The sequence below is a fragment of the Phaethon aethereus genome (genome assembly GCF_964289735.1).
Source record: "Phaethon aethereus genome assembly, chromosome: 11".
In the NCBI taxonomy this organism is placed as follows: Eukaryota; Metazoa; Chordata; class Aves; order Phaethontiformes; family Phaethontidae; genus Phaethon; species Phaethon aethereus.
In genome coordinates this window covers 23,507,160-23,514,684 of record NC_138587.1, presented here as the reverse complement: position 1 = coordinate 23,514,684, position 7,525 = coordinate 23,507,160, and positions in this window count along the sequence as shown.

The following is a 7,525-nucleotide window of genomic DNA, read 5'->3' as shown; positions in this document are numbered from 1 at the left end:
GTTTGATAGCGGAACCCTGATTCATGGAAATGAAGCAGTTCTGCCTTGGAATTCCTAAGCAAGTTTTAAGGATTTTACCTCTTGGCCTTTTTAAAAGGACAACTAACCTGAATAAAATTAGCTTGAATACTCAATGTACCTACATAGAACATGAATCAGTCAATGATTAAGTTTTCTTTGCCATGTATGCACAAACCTAATGGAGATATGTCTTTTAACAGTGATAATTAAACTGAAAACATCCTTAAAACACACTCTTAAGTGGCTCATTTGGTAAAGTTATTGTAAGGGTATATAGTTACTTAGAAAAGGAAAATAATGGACACAGACCATATTACACAAGGCTCTTAATGAACTTGTGGATCTTGTGGGTTAGAAAACTCTTTTTAACTGACCACACTTAAAAATCAATTTGCTGAATGCAGAAACATTGCAGGCTGTAGTCAGAGCGCACATATTCAAATGAAGACTTGGCATAAGTATCTCTGACAGCATTTTTACATTTGTTACCATAATAAATATCAGGAAATATGCGCTATGAACGTCCAGAATGAGTGTATTAACGAATACAGCCCCCCGCCCCCAACTTTAACCCCAAGAAGTCAGCTGAGCAAGCAGCTCTCCAACTCTGCTGTTGGTAGAAGGACTAAACTGGAGATGCAGTGACTGACATGCCTAGACAGGGCTGGTCAAATCTGGAAGATGCTGCTGCTGTCAACCGACAGGGATACAGTCCAAGTCAGGCTTGAATGTCCCAAAACTGCCCAAAATTGAACCAAGTACAGGGATTTTATCACACAGCAGAACCTCAGATGATGAAGCTCATTTAGATTCCAAAACATCCCCCTTTAATTCACAGTTATCTCAGATAGTTGTCACTATGGCAAGTGACCTAATCTGCTAACCCAGTTCATGTTCTTCTGGTCTAAATCATACCAATAATTCCTCAAAGGCAGGCATTTTATTCCTGAACAAAAATTAAGGGAATTTTTCCTCTGGAACCAAACGATCAATAACATATGATTCAGTCAAAATGATGGAGAGATGTAGTTGGATCTAAAGGACCCCAGGTGTTTGAAAAAGGATACCAGAACTTCATGATTCTCTTGTTCAGAGGTGGTGCTGTAAAACACTAAAGGCTTGTTTTGATGCTTTGGAGTTTTATGAAATTATTAGTTTTTCCATTTCGTTGTTATTACATATTCATAGATTCATCAATAGCACGTATCATGTAATTTGCAACTGGGCGGTCAGAAACAAGTCCCAAAGAAATCTCACTTCTAAGTGTCGCACAATATATTTACTCAAGGTGCTCTCAGGTTCACATAATTCCTTACTTTCATCTTGTATTTTTGTTAGCAAAGCCACTGCATCACGCTCCTGTTAGGAAAGATGCCTGCTTTGTAAAGAGGTTGGGAGAAGATGAGATTATATTTACCTTAGAGAAATGTTTCCGGGGTTGTGTGTGCACAAAAACCCCCAAAATTATGTAAAGAGGATGGTATAAGAATTGCACCACTTACCTGTGATTATTAACACATAGCCAGACTCTCAGCACAGAAAACGTAACCCTAGTTTTTGTGTTTCCTCTGCTAGCTTGCATCCTTTCCCCATACCCCAAAATACCTGTTGTATATATCATACCAGATCCACGGCTGATTTTGTGGTTGCTGACACAAACAGCATTCACTAGCGGTACATCACAAGCCCGATACCACCAGCATACAAAAACCTATTGTCCTGGTTTCAGCCAGGACAGAGCTGGTTTTCTTCACAGAAGCCAGTGTGAGACTGTGTTTTGGATTTGGGATGAGAAACTGTTGATAACGTGCTGATGTTTTGGGTTGTTGCTGAGCAGTGTTTATTATTGAGAAAGCTGCATTGATGTTTTTTTCAAAACAAAGTTAAAGAGCGGGGTACCAGACGAGGTGTTCTCTAATCAGCTAAGCTTGCACAAGAAATTGTAGCAAAACCTGTAAAGAGACAGTGCTGAGTTTTGTTCTTCCTCGGGCAGCCTCATCAGTTCAAATGGGACTTCACATGAACTGCACCATACGTAGTGCTTAATATTATTGGTTAATCACATTTACTCGTTGTTCACAGCCCTTTTCCAGTCACTGATGTTTCTTGTTCTCTTAATGTTACTGAGCTTGCTTCACTCACACGATGTCAGCAAACACTGCTTTAACTATTACGTTTTACAAATTAGTTTGGCAGATTCCCTCCTAGATCCTTTATGCCATTTCTACTTTTACCCTGAAAGCCTTTTACACAGTAAGAGGCCATAAAAGCTATAACGCTCCCAGCACTTCAATGACAAAACCCCCCAAAACTTATTTTTGGCCCTGTAGAACTTACAGAATAAATTAAATAAAAATCCATTAGAGAGGTTTCTGGTATTGTCCCAAGGGTTACATTTTACTATCACATACTTTGAGTCATTTTCAGCAGTGGAGCATAGAGATTCTCGAAGCGACAGCAACAGTATCTTGCAGAAAAGTAATTTCTACCAAAATCCATCAGACTGCATTTTAGTGTGGTCAGAGAAAAGCAGTTCCTCAGACCAGAACTAGTCTAACTAGGTGACAGATAAAGAAACTTGAAAGATAAAGAAGCCAATGGCCCATTACGTTAGGTAGGGTGCAGCCCAGAAATGCTTTGGAAAACAGAGGAAAATACACATAAGGAGGAAAAGCCCTGAAAAATTCAATGCATGGAAGGCACACGACCGAGTGTACCAGGGAACACAGCAAGGGCTTGACTAAACGGACAGATTTTAGCCCAGGCTAAAGCTGCCTAGTTGTTACACACTCATAGTGCAATTTTTTTTTGGCTCAAGCCAAATCCAAACATCTATTCCACTGAACCAGCAAGAAACCTGTTTTGTGAGTTGTTTCTCGCACTTAATTTCTTTCCTAGCAACTTTTCTTTTGCACGTGGGGCCAAGGAAAGATGCGCTATGGGCAACACATCTGTATATGCTACACATATAGCTTATTTTGGAAATTACTTAAATTTGATGGGAACTGTTTTAAACTACAGAGGGTATTAAATACCTGACATCTTGAGAAAGAAGTTATCGAAGAGGGGCAGAGAAGATGCGGTACAGGTGGTAGCGTTAGACCATAATGCCATCACGCATGACTGAAAGATATATAATTTATCACTACAAAAAAGAAGTTTTTTCCTAGATTTTTAAAAAAATCATGAAAATTCCTTTTGGCCTTCTATAATGCTGTGGTGACAAGTAGTACAAATGTTCTGCACCGAGCCTGGCCTAAGTCAGGCACTATTGTCCCCATAAGCAGACAGGAAATGGGGAGACACAAAGCACAAGAGGGTTGGCCAGTGGGCACAAAGGAAGTCTGTGAGAGAGTTAGGACTCCAGCCCAGATTTCTCAGCTTTTGCCATCTCCTTTTAAGGAACTTGAGCAATGCCTGATTTGCCTCCTTTTTATAAAATACATATCGAGATTTTAGTGTTTTGGAAATGTATTCACTGCATGTAGCAGGCTCATTGCGTGTTGTGTATAGCTGAAGTGAGGGGAATGCTTCTTCTCACCCTCATTAAATGCTAAGCATTCAGTAATTAATATAGCCTCCACATTTAGCATGAGTCATGCACCAGGAAAACTGTAGAAACCTGGTCTCCTGTTTTGTCTCCTTAGGTCAAATGGTTAACAAAGATGTGAGGCAAAGGAGGTGGCAGAGCGTAGGCTTTTGAAGTCAGAAGATGTGGACAGCAGTTCTGCAGGGGGAACAAATAGCCTCTGGCAAGCTGGAACTCGGTGCAAAGTCTGCGGGTCTCCATAAAGCAGGGACAAGTTGCTGTGATGCTTTCATCACTGAAAACATATAAAAAGTTGTCAAATATTCTAATGGAAAGCGTTTAATAGCACAGTGCTAAACCACGCTGTGTTTTCTGCCACCAAAGGAGGGGAATGTGAGGTGGCTCACGTGGGTCAATGAGTTGTACCAAGTACAAATTGTGAGAGTTGGAATAGAAGCTAAAAAAAAAAATAAATGGATTAAAGCCTTTCTGAGAAGTTAGAAAGGCAATTTATCTGCTTCTGTCTCTCCTTTTGTACTCAGCTTGGGTACCAGTCAGAATATTTTGATGCCTGCCTGTCTTTAGTTGCAAGCCACAGGTGCTGAATTCAGATTAAACAGTAAAGAAAAAAAAAACTTCCCAGAATATATATTGTGTTTATTTAGGCCAGACCAACTTGGACGAAAGTGCAAAATCAATCAAAGCCTAAAAGGAAGCTGGCAAACTGTCAGTGCCTCAGCACATCCTAACCGCGCTTCTTCCATGAGAAAGGCCACGGTGAGGGGCTGAGAAATTCTCAGCGGTTATAACATAACATTGGTTTATATAACAACAAGATGAGATAAGGTGATACACAGACCTTAATTAATGACTGCACACCAAAGTTGTCATTTTGATGACTTGTTTGGGCAGGAGTGGTAGTGGCTGGGTGATAGATTATTCTCTCTTTATCCTGCCACAATGACATCTGCTTTATTCACAGATCAGCCACCAGTTGCTACAACAACGCCAGTGTGCTTTAGAAAATGTTGTTGAGCTGCTGAGAGAATCTTGGCTACCCATTAGCAAAATGTTAACTATGCAAAACCAAATAGGGTTTGGTTTTGTTGTAGGAAAGAAGTCAGTGCTCCGCAATAAGTAAGAACGTCAAAAAGAATTTACATTCAAAAAGTAGAGGAGGGGTTTAACCCATGATATCACCATGATTCAAAAATCCCCCTGGAATTCATTAGTGAGACATTAGGCCTGAAGAACAGAGAAAATAAATAACGAGTTTTAAAAAGAAAGAACAAATACACTTTCCTCTGAGCAGCTTGTTGTCTGCAGCATTTTAACACGTCCGTTGCCCTTTCACTTTTCCTGTTCATTGTCTTAGATTTTTACACAGTAATCCTTTGCTAATAGGGTTTTATTTATTTTTATTTATTTCTTTTCTTCCCACTTAGTGCTTTGAGGAGACACTAGGTGCTGTTAAACCATGCTAGGAGACTGATTTGCCTGCCAGTAAAGTCCCTTGCTCCCACTTCAGTAGAAGGTGAGGGAACCTCAGACTCCAACATACTCCTCAGAAAGCCAATTGCAGGAAAGCATTTGCAGGAGGAATAGCTTTGTCCTCCAGCCAAAGAAAGCAGCATCGTCTTTGAGAGCCAAACAGGGCACGCCATGCCTGAGGGGACAGGAGCAATGCTGGGAGCAGGTGATTGTCCCCCGGTAAGTTAACTGGCATAGCGAAGACGTAACGGTCAAAAAGCACCGAGATCTCCAGCTGCTAAAGTAGCTACTTTGGGGAAGATGCGTCCAAGCTGCAATGTTTAGCGTGAAATTCCCCCGGTTTCTGGGGAAGCGCTGCTTGTAGCCTCCCAGGGGATTCGCGGCTGGCTGCCGGCCACTGACGGTGGTGGTAACAAATGTCGGATGGCATCTAACACGGGAGAGGTTTCCCCTGCTCCCGATCCCTGCTTTCTTTTCAAATAGAATGGGTCTATCTGTCTTGGTCATAGTTTTTCATCCACCTCAAAGTTAAGTGAATATAATTCTTGATTTGTTTTCCAAATGACTCAAACAATTTTCTTCCCTTTGTCTCCCCAGCAAGATCAGATCGATTTTACGATGTGTTGTACTTCAAATTTAACTTCATTAAATGTTTATAACATTAAGAGACTAATGACATAAGCCCTGACTGTGGTATTTATAGGCTTTATGAAGAGACTGAAGACCTGAAAGGACTGAAGTGCAGGTGAATTGCTTAAGAACTAATTTCAACACCTATTCTTATCTGTAAAACACAAAATAGTACTACTATTTCAGGGCTATCATGTTAATTTAACTGCAACTTTATCAACCACATTTACCGTTGGAGTTCGAAATCTAAAACCAGCCCGTGGGAGATCATAGGTGTATTGTTTTTCTGTCACAGTAAATGGGTCCCAAACGTTAATTTTATGATCTAGTTACATAACCAAGCTCCAGAAATTTTAAGCTACTGATTACTGGAAGAATATGTGTGGAAAATCGTCAGTAGCCATTTTTGCTACATTCTAAACATTTGTTTTAGTGCCCTCCCCCCCCAAAGCGGCTTCCTGGGTTTACGTGTCGCCAGCTGGATTATTTTTAACAGACATTTTCATGTTATGATTGCAAAATCATATTTTTAAATGAAGAGTGCACCTGTATTTTCTGCTCACCACCATCATGTCTAACTACCATATATCTGTTTTTCCTCCGCAGTCCTGAGCTTTCTGCTTCTTCCAGAGATTCTTCCTAGAGCTGCTGACCTTCAGTCCGTGGGAACTAAAGGGAGATCATGAATACTAGCGCTAATGCTGAATTAGCACTAGTTGAATTATTTACCCATGGAATGTTAATATTCAAGGAAGTAGGTTTTGGGTTTGGTTTTGGTTCTTGCTTGGGGTTTTTTGTTTGTTTGGTTGGGTATTTTTTGTTTTTGTTTTAGTTCATCGTACAGTCAGAGCTTCAGAATTGCCAGTGGAAAACTGTGTTCAGAAGCTGATGGCTGCAGGAAGCCATGCCCGACGCCCGCTGTTCTGAGCACTGCCTGTCCCCATCGCGCGGGGAAGGCACTTCTGAAGCACGAGAGGAGACATATCCCTAGCACTGCTGCTATAAGCACTCACGAGAATAAGTATAGAACGGGGAAACAGGTGTGTAACGGGTGACTAATGGGTTGCTTGAAGCTTTTTAACACTTTGGATCATACCTTCCCAACTTTACCCAGGCATACCAGCAGACATTCTAGTGTAACTGAGCGGTGGATTGAACTCAGATTTTGGTTGGTCTCACATAATATTTGGAATGAGCATATGGGACTCGGTGCCGTTCTTTTAGACTTAATGCAGCTCAAGACTAAGCTCAGCAGCTCAGCACATCTACCCAACGCACCGGCGATTCACTCAGGGTTTCATCTTTTCCACGGCTGAAGCTCACTCTCAACTTTAAAGAAAGAACACAACACAAAAGGTAGTTTTTAAAAGGACTCTGTGTATCACAGGTACGGCTAGCAAAGAGAAAGGCAGTATTCGCTAGCATCGTTGTCGTGACTACAAATTGAAATCTCTATCTTCCACATGCACGGTCTGTAATCCAGGAAAAGTCCAAAGAGCATCCTTAAAAAGTCACTAACACCTGATCGCAGCCCAGAGCCCGGAGCGAGAAGCGGCGGCGGTTGTGCCCGCTCGGCCCCGGAGCCGTCGTGGCCAGCGAAGCAGCGCCGGCGGGTGCCACGCTCCCTCGGCCACCGCCGGCCCACACCAAGAGCCGTTCTTTCAGCTGTCCCCCATGTTTACGTGCACCGTTAGCAAAGAGGGCGGCTTCTTTCACAGCTATCCAGCTAAAAACCAGCACATAACCCTGCTGCCCTATGGACGGCCATTTTAAGCTAATTATACACTAGGAACTTTATTTCCTGAAAATGTGTATTGCCTTACCAAGAGGTATGGATAACATCTTCATCTGCCA